This window comes from Dermochelys coriacea, chromosome 10, assembly GCF_009764565.3.
Source record: "Dermochelys coriacea isolate rDerCor1 chromosome 10, rDerCor1.pri.v4, whole genome shotgun sequence".
Lineage (NCBI taxonomy): Eukaryota > Metazoa > Chordata > Testudines > Dermochelyidae > Dermochelys > Dermochelys coriacea.
The window spans coordinates 10,535,453-10,562,832 of record NC_050077.1 but is presented as its reverse complement, the minus strand read 5'-3'; the positions used below and the strand labels follow the sequence as shown (position 1 = coordinate 10,562,832).

General features: G+C 38.0%; 1 protein-coding gene and 1 long non-coding RNA gene across 3 annotated transcripts in view; one reads left to right on the top strand and one right to left on the bottom strand.

Moving 5' to 3' along the window:
* SDK1 (sidekick cell adhesion molecule 1) overlaps positions 1-27,380 on the top strand; it is a 684,215-nt gene that overhangs the window by 308,875 nt on the left and 347,960 nt on the right. The gene's annotated exons all lie outside the window — the stretch shown is intronic.
* LOC122455976 lies at positions 9,432-25,521 on the bottom strand. The gene is made up of 3 exons (XR_006274531.1): positions 25,511-25,521; positions 17,870-17,872; positions 9,432-9,525 (listed from the first exon to the last, which is right to left on the bottom strand). It is a non-coding gene; the product is annotated as an uncharacterized LOC122455976 (long non-coding RNA).

The window sequence follows — 27,380 nt, the reverse complement described above, 5'->3', positions numbered from 1 at the left end:
TAAACCTGGGAAACTGATAAGGGATAATTTTCACAGCAGATAAAAAGGAATAATTATGGGGGAAGAAAGACCCACTGAACTATATTATCTTGTTAGTCCTCTCTGCTGTAAATAATTATGCCTTCACACATAAATCAGGCAAACTAAGAATGTATACAAAAGACATCAAAACATATTTCTTTTGGCAAAAAAGGTTTTCTTTGTTTGGAAATCCTGTATAATGACACTAATATGGGAATTTAGTTGGGGAATGAATCTGCTGCATCCCTCCAGATACAGTGAAGGAGAGACATATAACCAGCTCTTTATCTTCAATCATCATCATCACATCAAAAGGTGATAATGTATCTATTCTTTCAGTATTCTGTATAGTTCTCTCGGTATTCTATGTAGTGTTGTACTAATCTCTGATTAATAATCTTTGATTAAATAATTCCAATTGAGCCCCTTATTCGACAATCTTGAGTCATAATTAACTCAAACATGCAACAATGTGCCCTTATACGCAGGGATGTTATTAAACTCCATGGCTACTTCTGTTCTCAGAATTGAAAACTAAAAAAGATATAGCCTCGTCTAATCTAGGGTGTCTGGATGTCCTGATTTATCTGTCCTGAGAGGCTGCTTTGATATTCGGACTGATTTTTATAGAAATTACATTTTTGTCCTAGCTTCAGCATACTTCCACTAATATTACAATGTTGAATCCACATTATTCTTTCTGGAGCAGTCCTTTCTCCCAGCAGCACACCCTTCTCCCTTACAGGAACACGAGGCCCTGCTGCCTCTGTCTTGGGCTCTGGTACTTCACCGGCTGGCTTCCCTAGTAAAGCATGGGTACATTGGTGCATCTGATACAAGTGCCTCTTTCCTGCCTCATTCAGCTGCTCCAGCCCAGCTGCTAACATAAGCCATGCCACAGCTTCTAAATCCCTTCTATGTGTACACCCTCTTTTCTTGACAATATTAAGAGTCCCTCATTTTAAAAGAGGCCATTTGAGGAGAAAAAAAGTATTGACAGAAACACAATACAAAATGTTAATTAATTTCTGATGTATTGGTTCTCTAATTGCCTTGTTAAACAGAATATTGAATTTAGAATTAACGTTTAATTGCAAGTAAACTATTACCAGTAAAAGAAAGCATTTCAATATTTTAAAACCTGTGTCAGATATCAGAGCCGTTGAGATGGGAAAGACCTCTGATATTATAATGCTGATTTTCTAAAGAAAATATAATTTATAGTCACAAAATTCATTCCATATATTAAATGGCTCTTTTGGATGTAGCACTATATTTTAAAATTTCTTTGAAGAGCTTGATCAGGAATGGTGGCTTCTTTTTTTTTTTAAGACTGAAAATTAGAAGGTGAAAGAGAAATGTTACTTGTATTTCTGTTTCCTGAATTTCCCTTCTCTAACAGTGTGAGAACAATTTCTGTAATGAGAGTAGACTGAGTGAGTGAAGTAAAAGTCATCCATTCCCTGCCAGCATTCTACACTCCCTTTGGAAAATAATGATAATGATTCTGTGCGAGATTGTGGTTTTTAAATTGCTTGTCTGCTAATTATAAGAAAAGCCAAGATACGGAGATCTGTGTAGTGCTAATTACTTGTGCCTTTCCTGCCCAGTGTAATTTACAGTACTTTTTTGGAACGTCACTTGCTCCTCGAGTACTTCTGCTTGAGCTTTGTTTCAGACATTCAGATTTCATCTTCAGCTAATGAAATAGAGGAATCTGGCAAACATTAGGGCAGGTTTTCCCCTCCTTTTTCCCTGGCCCCTTTTGTGTGCTTCTTCCCCCACCTGGTCTGATATGTGCTGCTGGGAATGGAATGCATATTGCCACAGCTGCATATTTCCCACTCGAACCCAGGCAGTACAGGCCATTGTGTTAGGCCTTGTTTACACTACACTTATTCTAAAATCTCCCATTGGCTCAGCTCCAACATGGGGAATACCAGTGTAGAAGAGGCACCAGTGACCACGAGCATTTTAAGCATCAAATTCTACAGACTTGCTAGGAGTGGTTAGACAGCATGATGCTTAAAACTCTAGGAGCCACTTGAAGCCATTGTTACCACCAGTGAAGTAGAAGTGCTGAATGCAGCAATTGGAAAATTTTGGCCAAATTGTACATATCCCCTTAAATACAGCAGTTGTTTTCTGGCTGCATTGTTTTGGTTTACCTTCCCTATCTACTCACCCTACCTCATTTTCCCACTCACTTGCAATGTCTGGGTTTGAGATGCCCACCAGTTGCTATATAACACTGGATTCATGTTCTGTGAAATAAATGGATTCCCTCTTACTATTTTATTAATGAAAAGTTTGGATTCATGTCATGTAATTCAAATCACGTAATCACATTATTCCAGGAGCTGGGTCCCTAGGTATGGCTTTATAATGCTCTGGGTGTTATGGGAGTCAGACCCTTCTGCCACAAGACTCTCAAGTTTCTCTCTCAGATTTCCGAACCAGGTGCTGGGAACCCAAAAGGCACAGTAATTGCTCTGTTTGACAGTAATGCAGTGTGTGAATGTGAGGGCAAACAGTAGCCAAAACAGGGTAACTAGTGTGAATGCACTGCATCATGGCTCTTTATGCTACTGGAGTCCCATCGGTTAAGTTAGCAATGGAACAGTTCTCTTGGGTAGATGGGTGCTCAGTGTCAGGGCCCATACTTTTAACCCTTCCTTTGTTTCCAATTTATACCACTCGTCATCAAAATGAATTCTTAAAAGGAAATTTTCTGTGTAACCTTATGTCATGCAACAAACAAAACAAAACATGGACAATGATATATGGAAACCCCAAGCTCCTTAATACGTTTAAATGTTCAAAAGGTAGCTTGAGGACTCTTACTGAATGTGAAATCAATATCTCTTATTTCTCATTATAATCTAAAGTAATTGCATTTATAAGTAACATTCAATTAACATGAGTACTACTAACTTTGAGTATTCCATTCACAGGTGTGCTATAACAGATTGTCCTAACCTGATAGCAACCAATGACAATCTTCTAGGCGCTCTAATTGGCCTTCAGAAATGAAGAGTGGAGTTTTACTAATTTATCAGTCAAGTCTGTTACAACTCATTATATAGCTTTATGTAATCATAAATACTCTTTTTATAAAGAATTAAAAGAAGGTAATATACATAATGCCAATCATCATGGGTTTATGGAAAAAAGATCTTATCAAACGAACTTGATATCTTTTTTTATGAGATTACAAGTTTTGTTGATAAAGGTAATAGTGTGATGTCATATACTTAGACTTCTGTAAGGCATTTGACTTGGTACCACACAACATTTTTATTTCAAACTAGAATGATAGAAAATTTGACACGGCACACATAAAATGGATTAACAACTGGCTAATTTACAGGGCTCAAAATTTAATTATAAACAGGAAATCATCATGAAGCGAGTGTGTTTCTAGTGGGGTTCTGAAGGGATTAGTTATGGGCCCTATGGTATTTAACATTTTTATCAATGACCTAAAAGAAAAGAAAATCATCATTGATAAAGTTTGCAGGTGACAAAAAGATGGGGTGAATGGTAAATAATGAAGAGGACAGGTCACTAATGCAGAGTGATGTGGATCACTTGGTAAGCTTGGGCAGAAGCAAGCAACTTGTCTTTTAATATGGCCAAATGTAAAGTTATTAATCCAGGAACAAAGAAGATAGGCCATACTTACAGGATGGGGGACGCTATCATAGGAAACAGTGACTCTGAAAAAGACTTGGGATCAAGGTGGATAATCAGCTCAACGTGAGCTCTCATTATGATGCTATAGCCAAAAGAGCTGATGCAGTCCTTTAATATGTGAACTTGGAATACTGAGTAGGGGTAGGGAGGTTATACTATCTCTGTGTTTGGCACTGGTGCAACCACTGCTGGAATACTGTTTCCAATTCTGGTGTCCATTATTCAGGAAGGATGTTGATAAATTGGAGAGGGTTCAGAGAAGAGCCATGAGAATGATTAAATGATTGGAAAACATGCCTTAAAGTGATACACTCAATGATCTCAATCTATTTATCTTAACAAAGAGAAGGTTAAAGGGTGATACACTTGGTCATAGTGTATAAATACCTACCTGAGAAACAAAAAATTGATAATGGGCTCTTCAGTCTAATCAACAAAGGTATAACAAGATCCTATGGCTGGAAGTTGAAGCTAGACAAATTCAGACTGGAAATAAGATGCAAGTTTTTAATGATGAGGGTGATTAGCCATTGGAACAATATACCAAAGCTTGTGGTGGATTGCACATCACTGGCAAGTTTGAAATCAAGATTGGATGTTTTTCCAAAAGATACACTCCAGTTCAAACACAAATTTAATTCAGAAAAGTTCTATGGACTATATTATACAGGAGGTCAGACTAGATAGTCATAATGGTCCCTTCTGGCCTTATAATCTGTGAATCTATGAATTATGGCATAAACTGGTAAATATTATGAATTCATGGACAAGTAAGGATTGTACGAGTACCATGTACTTACCAAGGGAGTAGAACTGGGTGAATAAACAATTTTTTGGTTTGTTGGCAACTTCAAAAAGTTGAAAAAAAAGTAGTTTGGATTTGAAAGAAACACTTCATTTCAGCAAAATTGGAATGTTTTGTTATGATTTTGACCATTTTTAAACTTATTTGAAATTTTAAAAATAAATTATAAGAGATTTTGAAATGAAAAGTCATTTCAAACCAACAAATCTACACATTTCATTTTGAAAATTTTCATTGAAATCAACATAAATTTGCCAAACAAAGAAAATAGTATATTTACACCATGACTAAATCTTACTCTTAAAATTTGGATTGGCTTGGATGGAAGAATCTAAGACTGGCTAAAAGACATTGAACATAACATCAGCTATAATGGGTCAGATCAATGGTTCATCTAGACTAGTATCTTGTCTTCTGACTGTGGCCAGTGCCATATGCTTCACAGGGAATGAACAGAGCCAGGCAATTTTGAGGGATCCATCTCCTGTCGTCCTGTCCCAGCTGCTGGCAGTCATAGATTTAGGGACACCAAGAGCCTGGGACTTGAATTTAGTCCTTATAGGTCATATAACATGCTTATAGGTCCACCATATGAGCCCCTGGCTCGGGCACAATTAGAACATCTCTCTATCAAATCATTCTTAATAGCTAGCACGTCTTCTAGGAGAGTTAATGTACTTACTGTTTGATGGCCACTCCCCCCCAACAGGACGGAATACAGAGATAAGTTGCCATGAGGCCTCAGGTAGCTTTATGCCTATGATGTCTCAGAAGAGATGTACTGAACACTGCTACTGCTTCGCTAGGAAACCAGTACCTGTGGGGTTGAAGGCACACTCCACGAAGGCCAAGGCTACTTCCATAGCCTATTTAAGAAAGTTCCCCTGGTACAGATTTGCAAAGAAGCCATTAATATGAATGCACAGAGGCAACTCTCTAAGAACAGCTACTAGTAAGTAACCTCTTCTCTCTTTTTTTGGTAGTATAACAGTATCTACACTAGGGCTTTTGCTGATATAAAAATATCATAAAAATCACACCTATAACCAATGTTACTATAACGGTAAACGTTTTAATTATAGACTTTGCCTGAGATTGTGGTGGCCATTTTAACAAGTACGTAATGCGAAAACAGATCCTTGGACTCTCTTACTACCTGTGCATCTGCCCAAGAGTTGTCATAATTTGTCCCATTGTCATCATGTTGAAATGCTTTGAGATTGCAGTAATATGAAGATAGTTAATCTTCCCATTTCTCTTGAGTCTGAGTGGACTATGTGTCATTCCACAGCAACACTTGTTGTCTGATTACAAACAACACTGAATTACAAATGAACAACATAGAGCAAGGGAAGGTTTAACAATTTGTTCAAAGAAGAGGTTAAGTAAATGTGGTGGCGGTTGGGGGGGGGGGGGGGATATAGTGATTGAATCAAAGCAGGCTCCACCTGAACCACTGCTCCCCAGAGCTCAGATTTCACAATCTCTGCCCCACATGAAGAGGTTCCAATCTATGCCAGTTTCTACCATTGGTGTGGATAGTGTCAGACAGCAATTGTGTGACCTTAATGAGTAAAGGAAAAGTAGGTTAAAATAGAAAAATATTTTTTTTCACTTTCCACATGAGAAATCCATTGCACACTACAAATACCTATAATTTGTCCATGGTGAATTACTACATCCTAAATTAAGAAGTAGGCATACCTATGGTTATATTAAATAATTGAGGACATTGTTATACTTGATTTTTAATTCTGGAATCACCCCCTTTTGATCAGATGGTGCTAATGAATGACAGTTTCTCTAAAACCAGAGTTTGCAACCACAATAAAGTTTCTGAGATTTCAGCACTCAAAATCCAATTACATTAAATATTAAATTGATTGTGCACTACAATGTACTTATACAACTTTAAAAAAGAGAGTGGAATGAACTAAAGATTTTGCATTTTTATGCCCACCAAGCATGCTGCAATGAGGTTCACTGGTAAAATCACATGAGAAAAACTTATATAGCAACTGCCTGCACTTTGCCTGGCTCTAGTAAGTGTCATAAGTCTTTGTACTAGTGAGGGGTATGGTTAGACTAACAGCAATGCTATGAAAAGGGTGTGAAGACCAAGACACAGCATGAGAAAGGATCTACATCTAGGAATACATTTAGCAAAAAGAATTAATAGTGATCAACATCTGGAGACAAATGTGGTCCTGCAGGAATATGTAATCTATAAAAGCAAAGAGGATAATAAAATTCAGGGTAGAAATAAACGATAAGATTAGAAGAGACATTTCAGCTTTTGAGCTCTTCTTATGGCTGTAGGAAAATAATTCTATTTTTTTCCACAGCCTGAAATGGTCTCATGGCCCTAAGTGTCACCTCTTATTTTGTTTTCCCTTACTAGTTTGAATTAACCCTTTGTTCTGTCTTTTGCAATCTGTGCACTGCTAAAAAGTAGATTAACTGTTTCTATTTTTACTTTTAACAATCTTCTTGTTTTCTATCAGTCTAACTAGTTCATGAATTCAAAGATGAATAGATTGGTTTATGCCATCCACTTACAAATGCAATCAAGATAAGGAAGAACCATAAGAATAATTAAAAGAGTTGGAGAGAGATATGTTTTATAGCTTCTGTTAACAGGAAACAGTTTCCTTCTCTCATCGAACAGAAGTTCTTGACTCTTTCCCCATTCCATTGCACAATTGTTTTAAAACCCTTAATACACTTTTATTGGATAATCTTGATTAGAATAAAATCTCACAAACAATTGTGTCCCCTTTTCTATTCCCTTCCAGGCCTAGCATCATGTAGTTGCTTTAAATTAATTATACTAATGCATTATTTTGTCAGAAATCAGTTACTCACGTACTATATGATTGAATCAAAGTAATAACTTAAAATAATAACACAGAGCTTAATTGTTTTCAGTAAGTCTTGGAGATGCATGCACTTTTTATATTTTTGACCTTTTGTGTTCTGATAAAACTCACTGATCGGTGCTTAGGAAGATTTCTTAGCTTGCAAAGTGAACAGAAGCACTGTTTATTACAAGCTTTACAATCTGCCTACTAGCGATATTGATCATGATAGAGGTGTCTTCTTTTGACTGACATTCCTGGGAATGTGTTTTTTAGTCTTTACAAGGGTGGCATGACTGCGATAAGAAACAAGAATGGGTCTTTTACTGTTGTTACAGAGACACTGATGTTTCCTGCCATTGAAGTGTATTGATTTTTTTATTTTGGCTTGCATCATAAATAGGCTTTGGAAAAAGGTACAACTCAATGATTGTTTACATGGCAGAAAGAGAATCAACTTACTTTTAGTTTAAAATGCAACCTCATTGCTGCATTGATTTTATTTAACTCCTGTTTGTTTGTGTGTACTGATCTAATGTATAATCAGAATCACTAAATAGGGAACACAGTCAGTAACTACCATTATGTGTTATCTAACAATAGCAGGAAAGTACAGGGTTTGTTTTCAAAAGCACAGTGTAAAACTTGGCTTTAACCTTTTCAACTAGCTATTAAAATAGCTAACAATAAAAATCTAGTCACCGTGTTATAAGAACATAAGAATCGCCATGCTGGGTCAGACCAGTGGTCCAGCTAGCCCAGTAACCTGTCTTCCAATAGTGGCCAGTGCCAGATGCTTCAAAGGGATTGAACAGAAGAGGGCAATTTATTGAGTGATCCATCCTCTGTTGTCTAGTAGTCGGCTTCTAGTAGTCGGAGGTTTAGGAACACCCAGAGCATAAGATTGCATCCAGGACCATATTGTCTAATAGCCGTTAATGGAGCTATCCTCCATGAACTTCTCTAATTATTTTTTAAATCCAGTTATACTTTTGGCCTTCACAACATTCCTGGCAATGAGTGTCAGGGGTTGACTATGTGTGGTGTGAAACCCTTCCTTTGGTTCATGTGTTATGTAAAGGGGTAAATAGCACTTCCCAATTCACTTTCTTTAAAACATTCACGATTTTATCATTTCCCCCCTCAGTAGTCTCCTTTCTAAGCTGAACAGTACCAGTTTTTAAAAATCTCTCCTCATATGGAAACTGTTCTGTACTCCTAATACTTTTTGTTGCCCTCCTCTGTACTTTTCCCAGTTCTAATAATCTTTTTTTGAGATGGGGTACACACAGTATTCAAGCTGTGGATTTATATAGTGGCATTATGATATTTCCTGTCTTATTATCTATCAATTTCCTAATGGTTCCTATCATTCTGGTAGCTTTTTTGACTGCCACTGCACATTGAACAGATGTTTTCAGAGAACAATCCACAATGACTCCAAGATTCTCTTTCTTGAATCATAACTGTTCATTTAAACCCCACAATTTCCTATCTGTTGTTGGGATCATGTTTTCCAGTGTCCATTACTTGACATTTACCAACATTACCTTTCATCTGCCATTTTGTTGCCCAGTCACCTAGTTTTGTGAGTTATTCTTTGTAACTCTTCCCAATCTCCTTTGAACTTAACTCTTTTCAGTAATTTTTATTGCTGCAAACTTTGCCACCTCAGTGTTAACCCTTTTTTTCAGATTATTTATGAGTATATTGGACAGAACTGGTCCCAGTACAGATCCCTGAGGAACACCACTATTTACCTCTCTCCATTCTGAAAACTATTTATTCCTACCCTTTGTTTCCTATCTTTTAACCAATTACTAATTCATGAGAGGGCCTATGTGCTTATCTCATGACTGCTTAGTTTCCATAAAAGCCTTTGGTGAGGGTCAAAAGCTTTCTGGAAGTCCACCTACACAGTGTTGACTGGCTCATCCTTGTCCACATGTTTGTTGACCCCCTCAAAGAATTGTAATAGATTGGTGAGGCATGATTTCCTTTTACAAAATCCATGTTGACTCTTCCTCAACATATCATGTTCATTTATGTGTCTGATAATTCTGGTCTTTACTATAGTATCAACCAATGTGCCTGGTACTGAAATTATGCTTACCGGTCTATAAGTGCCAGGATTGCCTCTGGAGCCTTTGTTAAAAATTGTTACATTAGCTACCCTCCAGTCATCTGGTACACAGGCTGATTTAAGCAATAGGTTACATACCACAGTTAGTAATTTTGCAGTTTCATATTTGAGTTCCTTCAGAATTTGTGGATGAATATCTCTGGTCATGGTGATTTATTGCTGTTTAACTCACTGATTTTTTTTTCCAAAACCTCCTCTACGACACCTCAATCAGGGACATTTCCTCAGATTTGTCACCTAAAAAGAATGGCTCAGGAGTGGGGATCTCCCCCACATCCTCTCTATTGCAGACCAATGCAAAGAATTAATTTAGCTTCTCTGCAACAGCATGTTCTCCCTTAAGTGCTCCTTTAGCACCTCGATCATCCATGGGCCCCACTGACTGTTTGGCAGGCTTTCTGCTTCTCATGTACTTCAAAAAATGCTTGCTGTTAGTGTTTGTATCTTTAGCTAGCTGCTCTTAAAATTTTTTCTTGGCTTGCCTTATTATACTTTTACACTTGATTTGGCTGAGTTTATGCTCCTCTCTATTTTCCTCAGTAGCATTTTTCTTCCAGTTTTTAAAAAATGTCGTTTAAATGATGTCTAAAGGCCTCCTTTACTCTGCTGATTAGGCATGGTACCATTTTTTGGCGCTCTTACTGGGTTTTTTTTAATTATTATTTGAGGTCTACCTTTAGTTTCAACCTCTTTTGTGGTGTTTTTAAAAAGTTTCCATGCAGCTTGCAGGCATTTCACTCTTGTGACTGTTCCTTTTAATTTCCATTTAACCAACCTTCTCATTTTTGTGTAGTTCCCCTTTTTGTAGTTAAATGCTATTCTGATGGGTTTCTTTGGTTATCCCCCCACAAGGATGTTAAAAGTAATAACATTATGATTGCTATTACTGAGTGGTTCTGCTATATTCACCTCTTGAACCAGATCCTGTGTACCAGTTAGGACTAAATCAAGAATTGCTTCTCCCCTTTTGGGTTCCAGGACTAACTGCTTCAAGAAGCAGTCATTAATTTTGAAGGCTCTGAGATGAGTTCACTCATTTATTCCACCAGTCACAGGGTGGGTGAACCTTTTAGACTTTCTGCTTTGTGTCTAAAAATATCAGTTAAAAATTGTCAGGAAGACTTTTAATTGAAAAACCCTAATCATGACAAGTGCATGTATTGGTATCAGCCTGCTTCAAGGTTGAACCATCTTCCCAAATGATCTTTCTGTGTAATGTATTATATTTGCCATGGTTGTCCCTGGAGAAATCTAGCTCCCTGTTAGTACTAGTGTTTACTACCAAACATTTATTGTTGGAATCCTTTCCATTGTATGAATTTTACTACCTGTCTCCTCCAGGATTTTCACAGGTAGTTCCCAACCTACTATAATTTGCTGCATCGTTTTCAGGATTTCTTTTTCTTTTCTTTTTCTGACCTGCTTTTCTTCCAGGTGAAAAACAGGAAGGCCTGTATATGTCTAGATTTTTATAAAGTAACCCATCACAGTGATATCTGACCACCCACATTCAAGATTTTTTTCTGTCAATCACCCAGAGATGTTCCCAAGAGACTGCTTTTGTCCTTTGTATCAACACTCTTCGGTGATTGCATTGGGCTGGTTCACCATGGCTCAGTAAACCGTAACCTTTCAATGGTGGCTATCACCCTATGCTCTAGAATCTAAACTTTATGAATTTTTTTAATTAGTCTGTAGCCTTCCTGGAACTTGTCTTCACTAGCTATTTCACTTGATTTATGATTTGACTGTTCTTTTTATCTCACTAACAGTCCAGATACAAAACACCTCAACTGTGTGTGGTTGGTGGAATTACTTGAGACACCTGGCATATGTAGAGGTATAGGGCAGATCTTGAGTGAACTTCACTTGAGAGCTGCTCACTTGAGCTATCTCTAGTATGGACTCAGGTTAGCACTGTGACACAACAATCAAGAGTTGCTAGTCCTCCAATGCCTTCCCACAACTCCCTAGGATTCCCCCCCTCCAACCTGTGATCTATCTTGCCATCTACCTATTCTCAGTTCCCTGGTTAGAGGTCACATACCACTGAATACAGAGCTGCATCTTGGTCCTCAGTTGCATGTAGTTTCCTGTACCAGCAGCTTCCCGCATTTCTGGTACAGAGCTCTGCCTTTCAGGAATGCCTGCTGTGAAGTCATAGAATATCAGGGTTGGAAGGAACCTCAGAAGGTCATCTAGTCCAACTCCCTGCTCAAAGCAGGACCTAATCCCCAACTAAATCATCCCAGCCAGGACTTGATCAAGCCTGACCTTAAAAACCTCTAAGGAAGGGGATTCCACCACTTCTCTAGGTAACCCATTCCAGTGCTTCACCACCCTCCTAGTGCAAAAGTTTTTCCTAATATCCAATCAAAACCTCCCCTATTAGAACTTGAGACCATTACTCCTTGTTCTATCATCTGGTACCACTGAGAACAGTGAGCTGCTCAGTGAGCTGCTAGGTGGCCAGAGACTGAGGCTATGTCTACATTAAAATGCTAAAGTAACACAGCTGTATACTGTAGCTCTGCTGCTGTAGTGCAGATACTTACTACAGCGACGGAAAGGGTTCTTCCATCGCTGTAGTAAATCCACCTCAACCAGACTAGCAGTGCCTACACTGGGGCTTAGGTTGATTTAATTACATTGCACAGGGCATGACATTTTTCACATCCATCAACTGGATAGTTTAAGCCGCCCTAGCTTTGTAGCGTAGACCTGCCTGACACAAAGGCATTAGTGAAACTTTTGTCTGAGGCTAGCAGGACCCATAACTTCGGGAGAAAGAAAAGAAATGCAAAGCTCTGCCAGGAGGTGTTTGACTATAATAAAATGTGAACGGAATACATACCTATGCCATGATATTTGCCTGAGTATGCAAACACATGGAAAAAACCACTGAGAGATGTGTGGATTGCCGCATTCATATCAATGGAGTGTCAACATGGAAGACTTAGGATGACAATGTAAATATTAACATTTTTAAACAGTATCACCAGTGATCAAAACACACAAGAAAGAAGTACCTCATTTTTGTATTTCAGTATATGTCCACATTGTAAATAAAAGGTGTGCTCATAACTCAGATTGGCTAATCCATGTTAACTAATTCCAGTTAAAATAGTAGTGAAGACATAGCAGTTTGACTTTTAACTTGGGTTAGTTAACAGCTTGAATTCAGCTCTAGGCTTCCCTATAGGCTTTAATTCTAGCTGCTAATATGAGTTAAAAGATAAGTTGCCATATCTTCATGGCTATTCAACCCAAATTAGCTAACTTGGATTAGCTAACCTGAGTTAAGAACACATCTTTTATTTGCAATGTAGACATACCCTTAAAGCTTGTCTGCATGGGAAAGTTATACCAGTATAAGGTTGGGTGTACATTTAAATCACTCTGGTTATAATTTGGTAAAGTCCCATATGGACAGTTATTCTGGTATAAGAGTACCTTTTTCCAGTTTAGTTTATTCACTAACTTTGAGTCACTTTGGAAGCAGTTTAAGCTAAAATGAAAAAAGCCACTCTTATTCTGAATATGAGCATCCACATGGTGTGTGTGTGTGTGTGTGTGTGTGTGTGTATGTATGTGAGGCATTTATACCAGCTTACAGCTATAGCAGTCTAAGTTTACTGGTATAATTATACTGGTATAGTTGGAAAATTTTCCCATGTAAACAAGCCCTTATTTTGGTGTCATTGCTGAGTGGAATTTGTGAGAATAGCATACTCTTTTTTTCTCCAGTCAGACCCCTTTTGCTCTGGACCAGACCCTTCTTTAAGTGACTTTACCAGCTGCTGGCAGGACATGCTTGAAAAAAAGGGAAGAATACAATTGTGTAATATAGGCAGCTACTTCTTCTAGGAACATACCCTCTTTAGAGGACAAGGTGGCATGACTCAGCTCAGTTTAAACTTCATCAGATCCTTAGAGGGATTTTTTGTTTGGAGAATTTCTCCCCTCCATCTTTTGTAGGTTAAAATGGAGCAAGGAAATGAAAAGAAATCTCCTTGCAGTTCTCATGATGGCAGAAATGCTTTTTTTCTTTGTGTGTGTGAGTGGGAGGAGGACACAAGTAGATTTAAAAGACGAGGTGGACCACAGCAGTGGTCCAGTCAACTGAACTTCATCTGTAATCTGGTAATTATGTTACAATTGTATAAACAAATAACACTTATGTTATGTTTGTACTTAATGATGAAACTGTTGTGATTAGTTGTAATTGCCTGGCGCGCATCCTGCAACCCTTACTCATATGCATGAATAGCCTCATTAAACTCTATTGGGTCCGCTCTTGTGGGTGAGATACTACTCACCATGAGAAAGGATGCCAAAACCAGAACTGGTCAGTAAAAATGTAATAGTAAAAATATGGGGATAATTAAAAAAAATCTTAACCACAAACAGATGTAATGATCAGAGCAGCTTTTATATCACGTTACACTTTTCCTTTATTGGCAGTCTTGGCCCCTAGGAAAGTATAGTAATTTCTTTATCATCAACTGAATCTTAATCATCACAAATTCATTGTCATTCGGAATAAAGAAAAATGTTAAAACCAGGTTTTTCACTTGTGTTTTGATTAGAGTAGAAAATAATGGGACTGTTTAACTGCAACTATATAGTGTTAAATCTTGTGAAAACACTTTGATTTTAGCACCAGCTTTGATTTTAGCACCAGTTTGTTCAATTCAGCTCAGGTTTAGGGTTAGCACTTAGCAAAAAAATGCTACTGCAGTGCTAGCAGAAATCTGTATCCGTTTTGGTACTAAAAAACAGTGTTTATTAATTTTGGATCAAGATTACAAGCTGTTGAGTGAACTCAACTCCCTTTGAAATTAATGGGAGTTGAGAGAGCTTAGCAGTTTGCAGGATAGGGTCCTTTATTAATTGAGTGGGTGTAATTTAGACAGGAGAAAGGTAACTATTTAGAAACTAGACATTGCCAAAATAAGTATTTAGTAGCACAAAAAGATAATGGAAGCGTGTGCTCTACACATCAAACTTTAAATCACTTTAGCTAATATGGCAGTAAGTTCAGGTTGTATTAATTTTCTATAGTCACAAATACAATGCAATCGCTGAGAGCTAGATTGACTCTAGCCCTGCGCTGATGTTTTGTGGGTAGAAGGGTTGTCCTTTCCATCTCCAAATGCCCAGGAACTTGTACAGGAGTGGTCATAATCTCAGGACTTGTTTATTTGGGGAAATTGACCAGAATAGCTATTGTGGGATAGCTATTTCACAGCAGATATTCCAGAAAACCTCCCTTTGTGAATGCTGCTGTTTTGAAATGAGTGTCCATCTGGGGAGCTATTGTGGAACATCTGTTTTACTTTAAATAATTCACACCCTACCTTACTCTAGAAAAACTTCTCTGTGTAGACAAGCCCTGAGTAAAAGCTGAATTCTGATTGTTGTGATAGTCTTCTTAAAGGGAGAGGGATCATTGACCTCCCTTTCCCCAGTGCAACTGGACCCTTTCAAAGGACATAGCAGTGATCACTTGATATGTACTCCCCTAGATATCTGAGAGCCAGGCACAATGCATGTGAGACCACCTACTAGAGGACTATACTTCCACAGCTTTGCTGTCCATTGCTTTCTGTAGCTTTGCACAACAGTCTATCCTTACATTGCTTGCATATATTCAAGCACTCTCTTTTCATGTCAGTTTCCATTCCTTAAATCATGTCAACATCAACAAGGAAAATAACAGTGAATTCTTACTTTTGTTAGCATGTACCCATAAATAGACTACTCAGCTCACATTCAGTACCTGACAAGGATGTTCAAGTGAGAGGCTTTTTTTAATGGAGAAAAAGACAGGATAAAAACACTTTCCTATATTGGGAAACACTTTACATTGATGCTTTTAGGTAGATTTTATAAATCTGCCTGTCCGTTAAAAAAAATCTTTTCAATGAAATTTTGATTGTCTGCTACTAGTTGTGAAGTCGTGAAAAGATATGTAACGTATAATAGCAGAGAAAGATAAGATAAAGGGCCAAATTCAGCAGTGATAAGTAAGATTGTTGTTAGAACCCCTTCCACTAGTGGATACCCTTTTATGCTCTGCTAGCCTCTTATGCTATTCTGTTGATGTGTGATGGGGTATAAGTGGTCATATTGTATGCAGGAGAAATGTGTAAGCTAAAGTAACCATAAGTCCTACCATTTTACCTTTTGTACCTTTTTATACTTCCAACTGCTCAGGTTACAAGTAATACACAGTTAAACTCCCTCACCCCTTGGAGAAGGATTAGGTAGGTCTAAGGAAATAGGGGATATAATTTATACCACAATACACACCATTTCTGAATTAGGCCCTTTTGTTTTTATAACAGAAAATATGTATCCAGGGGTATAGGGCTCTTACTGAGTTGAAGGTTTACAAATATTCTATGGACCTTGCAGGGCTTAAAGAAAATCTGAACTGACATAATGAGATGTGAATGGATGCTGAGTTTGTCTTTGGAAAAATCACATACACAAAATATTCATTTCTAAATTAATTCAATAGAGCATAATATGAAACAAAGATAGGTGCTGCTATTCCAACTCACTTACTAAGATTGTGTTGGAAAGTACTAAATTGTGCCTGTAATTTGCTTGGCATTTTTTTCTCTCTTAGACTTGGAGCTGAAGGAAAGCCTATCAAGTAATAATAAACTTTGGGTATTAGAAAGACATCAGCCAAGATGGATTGAAATATGTAGTCAAATATTGTTTCCCTTCCAAAATCAGGGGATATGATCTTTCCTTCTTGAGCAAACATAATAACAGTTAATTAACCAATAACCCCATTTGTAGTTTTAAACAATGTTTGCAAATACCAAAGGCTGAAGGCCAAACTATTTTTGAGATGTATGAGACATTTATACTGGTTACTCCTGATGCATCTAAACTATTTCAGTTTATATAGTTGGGTCTTTGGAAAGATAAGAGTTCTGTCATCAAACTGCTTGTCTATTCCTTTACAGGAACAGATGACAATCATCTTACAGCTATGGTTTGTCAGAGTGAAAAATGCCAAAAACCATGCATATTCATCTGCACCCAAAATAACCTTTATTTGGCCATTGCTAATAGCAGCATTGAATTAAGTATGCTGTGACATCTTAATGGCTTTCCCTCTATTTACTGGTACATATACCAAACACAAAAATGACTCCTAATCCACACCACTTCCTTTGTCCATATATTTGCATGCATGCATGTTTGTGTGTGTGTTTGTTATGTACTATAGAGGCACCATAGTGGCTCTGTAATTAAGGTTGTTTTAAAATTTTAAACTTGCAAATTTCTTACACTATATTATTCCTATCTAAGAATCCTCCTCCAACTTACACCACTTATTCTTTTTTTCAGAGTAGCAGCCGTGTTAGTCTGTATCCGCAAAAATAAAAGTAGTTGACAAAAATGTGTGAGGAACAGTGTGTTTGTGTGGGGGGGAATAAACATGGGGAAATAGTTTTACTTTGTGTAATGACACATCCACTCCCAGTCTTTATTCAAGTGTAATGTAATGTAATGTAAAAAAACTTCAAAAACAGACTCCAACAAGAGACTGTTGAATTGGAATTAATTTGCAAACTGGACACCATTACGTTAGGCTTGAATAGAGACGGGGAGTGGATGTGTCATTACACAAAGTAAAATTATTTCCCCATGTTTATTTCCCCCTCTACTGTTCCTCACACATTCTTGTCAACTGCTGGAAATGGCCCATCTTGATTATCACTACAAAAGGTCTTTTTTTTTCTCTCTCCTGCTGGTAATAGCTCACCTTACATGATCACTCTCGTTACAGTGTGTATGGTAACACTCATTGTTTCATGTTCTTTGTGTATATAAAATCTCTCCACTGTATTTTCCACTGCATGCATCCGATGAAGTGAGCTGTAGCTCACGAACACTTATGCTCAAATAAATTTATTAGTCTCTAAGGTGCTACAAGTACTCCTTTTCTTTTCACTTATTTTTTGTGTGCAGAATGAAAGTTCTGAGTATTTACAAGAATATCTGTTAAAGTATATGCATTTTAAAAGGTACACCTGTGCAAAGCAAGTGTAAAGAAGATGAAAAGTGGCATCATTCTCATTTGGTAGTATGTTGTACTCACCCTGCAGAGGTGAAAGTTGGTGGAGAATGAGGCCCTGAGGTTTTGCCATTTTTATGGTAAGAGTGATAGATATGTTCTATGCATACAGCTGCCATCTGGGGTAGATACTGAAGCCACTTTCCCATTACAGGCTGCATCAGAAATCCACACAACGGGCTATGCTACCTCTTGCTTACTTTTGGATGATCCATACTCGCGTCAGAGTTTTTGCAGAAAACTGCCTTGATATTTCTCACTAACTCTTACAAAGACTCAAATTTACTCAACTTGTTAATTATTTACTCAGTCTATGAATTATGTTGCCATTATTTAAGATTTATGTTACCATCCCATCAGGAGACTCCAAGCAAGACTGGGGCCCTATTATGCTTAGTGCTGTACAAACACACAGGTAGATGCAGTCCCTATCCCAAAGACCTAACAATCTAATAATTGACTCAAAAGAACAACATGAATCCTTCAAGACAAGATTTCATGTAGTGAATGTGCAATTAGTATGGATCAGAGCTGTGCTTCTCAACAAGTACAAATTACTGGGCTAGATTCACCACTGTGATACGCCAGTTCCACGCCAGTGTAATTCCACTGGAGTCAGACCACCATAAAATTAGAACAACAGAACGGTGAATCAGGCCCTCTTGTTCTGTGGTGTTCAGATAAACCTAGTGTATTGTTTCCCTCCCTCCTCCCCCCCATGACTACTTCCCTGCCGTGTAAGTTCCTGTTCTTGCTGTACTGCAGAAACCTATTGATATCAATGACACTGTGATGCTGTCATGAGATTTATTACTGTGGAAAGGAGAGGCAAAACAAATCTTAATGCAGAAGGAAACAAAATGGGTAATGAGAATATTTTATAGACCATAATTTCATTATTCCACACCTCAGAGCTTAATCAGATGGTCTAATGTAAAACGGTGTTAGAGAAGGTCAGATTGGAAGGACACTACTCAGTATCTATAATGAGGACAGCGAAGAGGTCAGAATTTAAAAGGGCAGTTAGATTTTTGCAAGAAAGATAAATAAAATACCTCTCCCAGCATACATGGTTATTTCATGCACTTAAAATTAAGCATCACCATGTAGTACAAGTTCTTCTGTGAAAAGAAGAGCTGCAGATTTAGAAAAGTGTGTCAGGTCTTTTGTGTGAAGGAAGTGCTGAATTTAAAAAAAAAGAAAACCTTTTGTGCTGTCAAAGATCACAACATAACATTGTTTCCACATTCCTGTTTGAAAACATATTTCACTGTATCTTCTTGGGTGCTCGCAGCAACCTACATTGCTGGTGGGATGGGAGATCTGTAGCAATAACAAGAAACTGAAATTCAAGTCTGTGATTCTGAGAAATATCTCAATCTTTACCAGAGTTAACAAGTTTTTTTCTTGTAATATCAAAGTAGAGAGGAAACTCTAACAACTAGGATTACATGGCTATTTATTTCTTTTCTGTTAAAACTTAAAGTCAAAAGCATAGTTCAGATTTCTTTCACAGGAAGGTATTTATACATAGTTATTCATGGGTGCTGCTTGGGCCACTGTAAAATAGTGTAGATATGTGCAAGAAGGGGAGTTAGACTCCAAATGCCTTTTCATCTGTAATGTAATTAGTTTATTCACCAAGACTAGCTATGTGGGTATATCCTTTGAAAGCATTGATTAAAGCACTTTCCATGGTTACCATCCACTTCCGCTTGAATGGTGAAGACACCTGCTTGTTGCAGAGTTAAGTGGAATAGAATCAAACCTCCTGTAAGAGGTAAGGCATTGTTAACAAAAACCTGCTTGGGTGGTACTGTCTTTACCCATGGTCCTCAAGCCCAGCTCCCTTGGGGTCATTGCAACCCTCTGCTTAGCAGCCTGCTGATAGTACCTTACCTGGGATCCAATAGTACAATTAGCAGACCCCCAGAGTGGCTGGTTGGCCCACTAGCCCTACTTAAGTCAGCAGCAGGAACAGGAAGCTGTTTGAACAACTGAATTCTCTCCTGCTCTGGATTGTGTGCCTTTTACTTCCATTGAGTGATATCCTGACCTCTGGTTTGTTTCCTGCCTTTGAGCCCCTGGTATCCTGACCCATCCTGACTCTGATTCTTGACTTGTGGTTCTGATCTCCAGTTTGTCTCCTGTTCCTGGGATCCTGACCCAGCTAACTTGATACTCCAATAGAATCATAGTCTCTAAGGCCAGAAAGGACCATCATGATCATCTAGTCTGATCTCCTGCACATTGCAGGCCACAGAACCTTGCCTACCCACTCCTGTAATAGACACATAACCTCTGGCTCTGACTAGTAGGTCTGGCTGCTCATGATCTGGCTGTCACAGGTACAAGAGATAAAACAAGCAACTTTCCCAGAAGCATTAAGAGAACTGGCATGTTTAAACATTCTTATAAAAGAACTATCAGTATGATAGTCCTCAAAAAGAAAAGGAGTACTTGTGGCACCTTAGAGACTAACAAATTTATTTGAGCATAACCTTTCGTGAGCTACAGCTCACTTCATTGTATGCAGTGTTGCATCCGATGAAGTGAGCTGTAGCTCACGAAAGCTTATGCTCAAGTAAATTTGTTAATCTCTAAGGTGCCACAAGTATTCCTTTTCTTTTTGCGGTTACAGACTAACACGGCTGCTACTCTGAAACTTATGATAGTCCTGTAACTGATCGGGTCGGGGGGGTGGGCGGGTGTTAAGAAGATGTGTGCTAGTTACATTATACTGGTAAAATTCTGATTTTTTTTAAAAGCTATTTATAAGGCCTCATCAAAAACCAGTTGAAGTCAGTGTGCAGGGATCAAAAGGGAAAAGAGTCCAAGTATTGTGGTTCTACATAGCGTGTAGGAGGTTAACATGGACTGTGCAGGAAGAAGAAGTCACCTTAAAAGAATAACTAAAGCACATATTTTGCTGTTTTGAATTAAATAAAAACATACAAACCAGAGATCCATAACAAGAGGCAACTTAGTTAGGTGTCTTGTAGATTATTGCTTGGAGTACTTAGTGTATATAGGAAATTTTTATTTTCTATTGATAGAGTTTATGAGATGGTTTACAAATACCTCATGGTTGAAGGGGTAAAATTGATTTTTATAACTTGCCTTCCACAAGACTTATTCTGTGTTGTGTAGGGCTGTAAATTTTTACAATCCATTTACTTAATTAATTTAATAGACCTATTTTTTTCCTGTGATGTATTCCTTCAAGGGGTTTAAAATTCTTTTTTTCCCCCCGATTCCTTTTTGGTTAGCTTTTTTCCCCCCTTCCCAAGTCTTTTGCTTTAATACTTACTTTCAGAATATAAAGACTTGAATATATTTTTACTTGATGGCTTCACTGTATTTTTAAATACAAAAATATGGAGTACAAAATATCATAAATTGCATACCTTTAGTATCTGGCAAGGTGACAGCAACAGAAGAGAGGTAAGGATTTGGGGGCTATTTTTTTTTTACAGTGATGCCCAAAACATGGATCCATGTTCAAAGAATCTAAAAGGCATTGGTGTGGAAAAACACTTTTATTCTTATGTACCTTTTGTCTCTTTTTCCAGAGTTTTGAGATTCTGCCAGTACCTAAAATTCTACTGTGGAGTTGCACCATTTTTGATATACCTGTTTAGGATTTTAGTTTTCCAATAGTACACCAGCCTCAGGAAAAAATGACTCAACTGCGCTCCTTTTCATATGCTTCATGATATATTATATTGTGCAGATTATATAGAGAGACAAACCTTTATCCTTTAGGGCTTGCCTTTTTATAAGAAAGTGATAAGGTTTTTTTGTTGGAAGAATAAATACCAACGATTGCAATTATCAGTAGTAGCAAGCATTTAAATGGTATATATATTAACTTTTTTTGTCACTTTAGCCTCATGTCCTGCCTATTTCCTCTCTACTGCTACCCCATGGACACATGCTTTCTCTCTCTCTCTCTCATTATATGTATGAAGAAAAGGAGTACTTGTGGCACCTTAGAGACTAACAAATTTATCTGAGCATAAGCTTTCGTGAGCTACAGCTCACTTCATCGGATGCATTTGGTGGAAAATACAGTGGGGAGTTTTATAGACACACACAGAGAACATGAAACAATGGGTTTTATTATACACACTGTAAGGAGAGTGATCACTTAAGATGAGCCATCACCAGCAGCGGGGTGGTAGGGGGGAAGGAGGAAAACCTTTCATGGTGACAAGCAAAGTAGGCTATTTACAGCAGTTAACAAGAACATCTGAGGAACAGTGGGGGGTGGGGTGGGAGAAAAAACATGGGGAAATAGTTTTACTTTGTGTAATGACTCACCCATTCTCAGTCTCTATTCAAGCCTAAGTTAATTGTATCCAGTTTGCAAATTAATTCCAATTCAGCAGTCTCTCATTGGAGTCTGTTTTTGAAGTTTTTTTGTTGAAGGATAGCTACCCTCAGGTCTGTAATCGAGTGACCAGAGAGATTGAAGTGTTCTCCGACTGGTTTTTAAAGACTGTACCTACAAGATCTCTATCATGCATTCTTACAACTACAATACCCACCTGCTGAAGTGAAGAAACATATTGACAGAGCCAGAAGAGTACCCAGAAGTCACCTACTACAGGACAGGTCCAACAAAGAAAATAACAGAACGCCACTAGCCATCACCTTCAGCCCCCAACTAAAACCTCTCCAACGCATCATCAAGGATCTACAACCTATCCTGAAGGACGACCCATCACTCTCACAGATCTTGGGAGACAGGCCAGTCCTTGCTTACAGACAGCCCCCCAATCTGAAGCAAATACTCACCAGCAACCACACCCCACACAACAGAACCACTAACCCAGGAACCTATCCTTGCAACAAAGCCCGTTGCCAACTCTGTCCACATATCTATTCTGGGGACACCATCATAGGGCCTAATCACATCAGCCACACCATCAGAGGCTCGTTCACCTGCGCATCTACCAATGTGATATATGCCATCATGTGCCAGCAATGCTCCTCTGCCATGTACGTTGGTCAAACTGGACAGTCTCTACGTAAAAGAATAAATGGATACAAATCAGACGTCAAGAATTATAACATTCAAAAACCAGTCGCAGAACACTTCAATCTCTCCGGTCACTCGATTACAGACCTGAGAGTGGCTATCCTTCAACAAAAAAACTTCAGAAACAGACTCCAACGAGAGACTGCTGAATTGGAATTAATTTGCAAACTGGATACAATTAACTTAGGCTTGAATAGAGACTGGGAATGGATGAGTCATTACACAAAGTAAAACTATTTCCCCCTGTTATTTCTCCCCCCCACCCCACTGGTCCTCAGATGTTCTTGTTAACTGCTGGAAATAGCCTACCTTGCTTGTCACCATGAAAGTTTTTCCTTCTTTCCCCCCCGCTGCTGGTGATGGCTCATCTTAAGTGATCACTCTCCTTACAGTGTGTATGATAAAACCCATTGTTTCATGTTCTCTGTGTGTGTATATAAATCTCCCCACTGTATTTTCCACCAAATGCATCCGATGAAGTGAGCTGTAGCTCACGAAAGCTTATGCTCAAATAAATTTGTTAGTCTCTAAGGTGCCACAAGTACCCCTTTTCTTTTTGTGAATACAGACTAACACGGCTGCTACTCTGAAACCTGTCATTATATGTATGCTGTGCTTTCTCTCTCACTCTCTTTATCTATATCTCTTTATCTCTCTATCTATCTATGATGTGATTTTAGCATTTTTAAGGGCACCCAGAGCATTGGAAGGGATTCTGTTGCTTGGTTAAGAATCAAAATAAGTGTTGCATGGGTACTGTAGCATCTGATCCCCTTCTCCCTCCTCTTTCAGTCATGGTTAGGAACATGTACCAACTGTTTCTAACTAGTTGTCAAGATTCATTAAGAGTTGTACCTGATTTTTTCCTTCCCATTTAGGGCAGAACCAACAGTTTTCATGATTTTTTTTAGTCCTTGCCTGCCCGAAAAGGACATGGCCTCATCCAAGAATCAAGTATTTTTGCATGACTGTTACTAGTTCATTGGGCCTGCCTTATTGCAAATGTGTGTACGATGGCTGAGAGTTTCCTTATATCATTCATATATCACTAGCTTTAAACATTAAAGGTGTGACTTGCATTTGAAACATTCCGTATTTTAATCTGTACTGAGTGTGCTGCCAAAGTAAATCATTTGGAAGAAATCTTCTATAACATGCTACCTGAGAAGCATTTTCTTACAAGCCACAGTGAGTGTCATTGAAATTAGTAAGATGGAGTTCTCTGTGGTGTATGGCTTTGTATATCTGAATACTTTGTAATCATTTGAAGAAGCAGTTGTTTCTAGGAATTCAGTCATACTCCATTGTGGCTAGGGATCAGAACTCTGACATAGTATGTTTTTTCTCATCATCATTAGCTTCCTCCTAACAGGTTAGGTCAGATTTCTATTTGTCAAACAACTAGTTTCAGAATAAGAAACAATACAAGCCTTTGGCATCCCAAAGGAAAACTGAACTTTATAAGTAAAAGTTAAGTTATTGATTTGATGAAGAAAAATCAATTTCCACAAGAATATCTTTTCTTGTGTATAACATTCTTTGCAGACATTTGAACTTTGTGAAAATATATGGCTGGAGAATTTGCAAGTTGTTTGGGAATGTAGTTTCTGAATAGCCATCGGTGGTATAATGAGAGCTATGAAGAAGGGTCAGAAACAGAATTTTATTCAACTGAACTGAAACTTTTATAAGCAAACTGTTATTTTTAAGCCACTGTCTCGGTTGGTACATGCTGGGGATTTGTGTCAGGTTCATAATTGAATATTGTACTTCTTTGTTTCTGAATACCAATAGTTATTGCCTTCCCCCAACAAATTTTATTCTTTCTGTCATAATACCTTTAAACCATATCAGGAAATTTAGCATACATTAATAGTTACCTTTTATTTTAGATAGCTTGGGAGATGATGTTGTATGTAGTGAGGAAGAAAAGCTTTTAGAAAAGAAATGCAAGAATTTTAGCTTATTATGTAGTGAATCATTTCAATGAGGTGCTGGAAGTTTTCCATCATTAATTTCATTTAATGCCTCTGAGATAAGCGGATGGAGTTTCTTTTCCTGGGACGCTTAGGTAGGGGAATAAAAAACAATTCTTTCCCTCTACACCCATGCCCTCTTTCCCTCAGCAAAAAAATGTTTGGTTATCCATGGTGTACTGAATAATATCAGCATGACTTGGTTTCCAGGCAACCAGAAAACCTTGTCAGTGGTAACAATACGCAATGAATAACTAACTCCAAGATGATGAAAGAAAGGGTCTCGTTTGACAAGATAGCACCTGTTTCATTGTAAACAGTCAGTGTTGAAATAATGATGGCATTAGTCAGGGGAATACAGGAGGTTCAAAAGGGTTTTTGTGACTTTGAAAGTGAATTGCAGCACAGGGAGCCATCACTAGTTTCCTCTTTAGAGATTAGTTGTTATGCCTGTTATTTATTTGGTATCTCTTTTATGATTTTTTTTCTCCTCCTAATCTCTTTCTGAACTCTTGCTATGGCTGGTTGCAAATATGGATGGGCTTACTTCTGAAAAGTGAATTTATCTAACAATATGACTTGTAATAAGGTATATGAAAGCTCTGGTGTGTAATGAGAAAATGATTACGATGTTGGCAGAAATGTTTCAGTTAGTGATTGTTCCCAGGTGTGTCATAAACAATACTTCACTGATCTTAGTTAGCTAGTACATTAACTTTTCTCCTGCTGAACTGTCACCCCTTGCAGTTATATAGCAGGTTAGTAGATTCATAATCTTGTGGAGTGGAAAGATGCAAAAGAAAAGTAACTGGAATGTGTGACAGTGTAAAAATGGAAGAAATACAGACTGAAATGATCTAAACAGGGACCAAGTGTGAGGGAGAGTGAAGGCATAAATGTAGAGAAGCTGTGGAAAACCCAAAAGCAGTGCAAGCATAAGAAGGCAGGAAAATGTGGAAATTACAGAAGCAGCTCAGTAAGGGATGAAAAAATGTAAAACTGAAATATTCAGATGAAATAATACAGGTCTAAGACAATAAAGTAGAACTTAAAATTTTATCAGGACGGAACTAGCAGTATAAACATTAAGGGACATGACTTAGGGAAACTGGATGGATTAGGAAAGGGTTTTGATGCCTCATGTGACTGGTATCCACAGCAAGTCCTTTCATCTCTATGTCAGTTGTTGAAATCTAATCCAAGTTGTTGGTGACCAAGATTCATTGTCATGTTATGGTGATTTGGTGAGCTATGTGAAATGAATTTGTGGTACCTGGTTGTGTCCATCAAATAAGTAACAGATTGTAATGGCTTTTGATCACTGCCAACTGCGGCTAGATGTGCAATAATGAAGAGGTAAAAAGCCCCATATCCCTAGTCTATCCAATCACCTTTGTCAAATTTAAAAAAAAATAGCATGGAAAGGGGAGAGAGGGAAAACGGATGAGATTTAAATGACAAAAGTAGACAGTAAACTGGGTTGTAAAAAGCAAACACAAACAAAGTAAACAGAAGAGTAAAAGAGGGGCATTAATTGTATGTGGAAAGTACATCACCTTCTCCTTGCAGTTCAACTTTGACATGCCTCTGACTTGGAAAGGAGAAAGCAATTGGAAACTGGTTTGTCTGTGAAGAAGCAAACCTGGAACTGGAAAAAAAAGTAAACTGGTTTGTATTTGTATTGAAAAATAAATGGTAAACTGGAATTAGGTATCAAATGGAACCTCAGAAACAGGACATAAAAAAAAGAAAGACTAACAGAGCGACAGTTCACCCTTCCCTTTGTGCTCTACCACTTTCTTTCCAGTTCCATCTAGCTTCACCTTCTTCTGTTTCTGGTGTTGCCTCCTTCTCCTTTGTAATTTGTTCAATTTTATCATAGCAGCTCCCTCCAAGTGTTGGGTACTATGCCTTTTCCACTCTAGCACAGCATCTTCCCTCACCTTCTCTGTGCAGTCTAGATTGCCTGTTTTCACCAAATCAGTAATGGAGGTGTGATGTTGGGAGGGTCTGAAATTAGAACATTCAAGAGCAGAAAACTAGAAATTGAGAGGGATCAAGAAGGGAAACAAAAGAGGCTGGAATGTTTCACAACTGACATAGTAGGAAACTGAAATGACTTTGAAATGGAATGATCAAGTGACCACAGATAGGCAAAAATTTCTCTACTTCATCAATTTTAATGCCCAAAATTTGAGAGATTTTTTGATGTTTTTTTGTGAAATATTACCCAGAACAAATTCCCAAACTTCCATCATAGATTCAACTTTTCCACAGTGTACTAACTTCGCTGTTTTTCACCAATGAGCACAGCTTCTTATGACCAGGTGATCAAACTTCCACCATGGCTTTGCCTCTAGGCAACAAACATACATGATGCTGGAGTGTGACAGAATACAAAAATAAACTATCTCAGGAGGGAGAGAGGGGGATTTGTGTATAACTTTCCACCCTAGAGGACTTCAGAAAGGACAGAGTAGGTTCTAGGAGAGTTTCTGGGGGTTCAAGGAGTATTGTGTGCTTGGTGTTTATATGGGGAGGTGGGGCAGACCTACACATTGTATCAGTCCTGAACTTTGTATAGCTTTTCAATTTTAATGCTAAAATAATAAGGCTTTCTGATAGCCTCTCTCCCGAAACTAGAAGAGAAAATGCACAAATTTGCTTTTCTTAAAGTTGGGTAGAGATTTTCTTTGGAAAGAAATCTTTTCATACAGTTCAGCCTGCAATCAA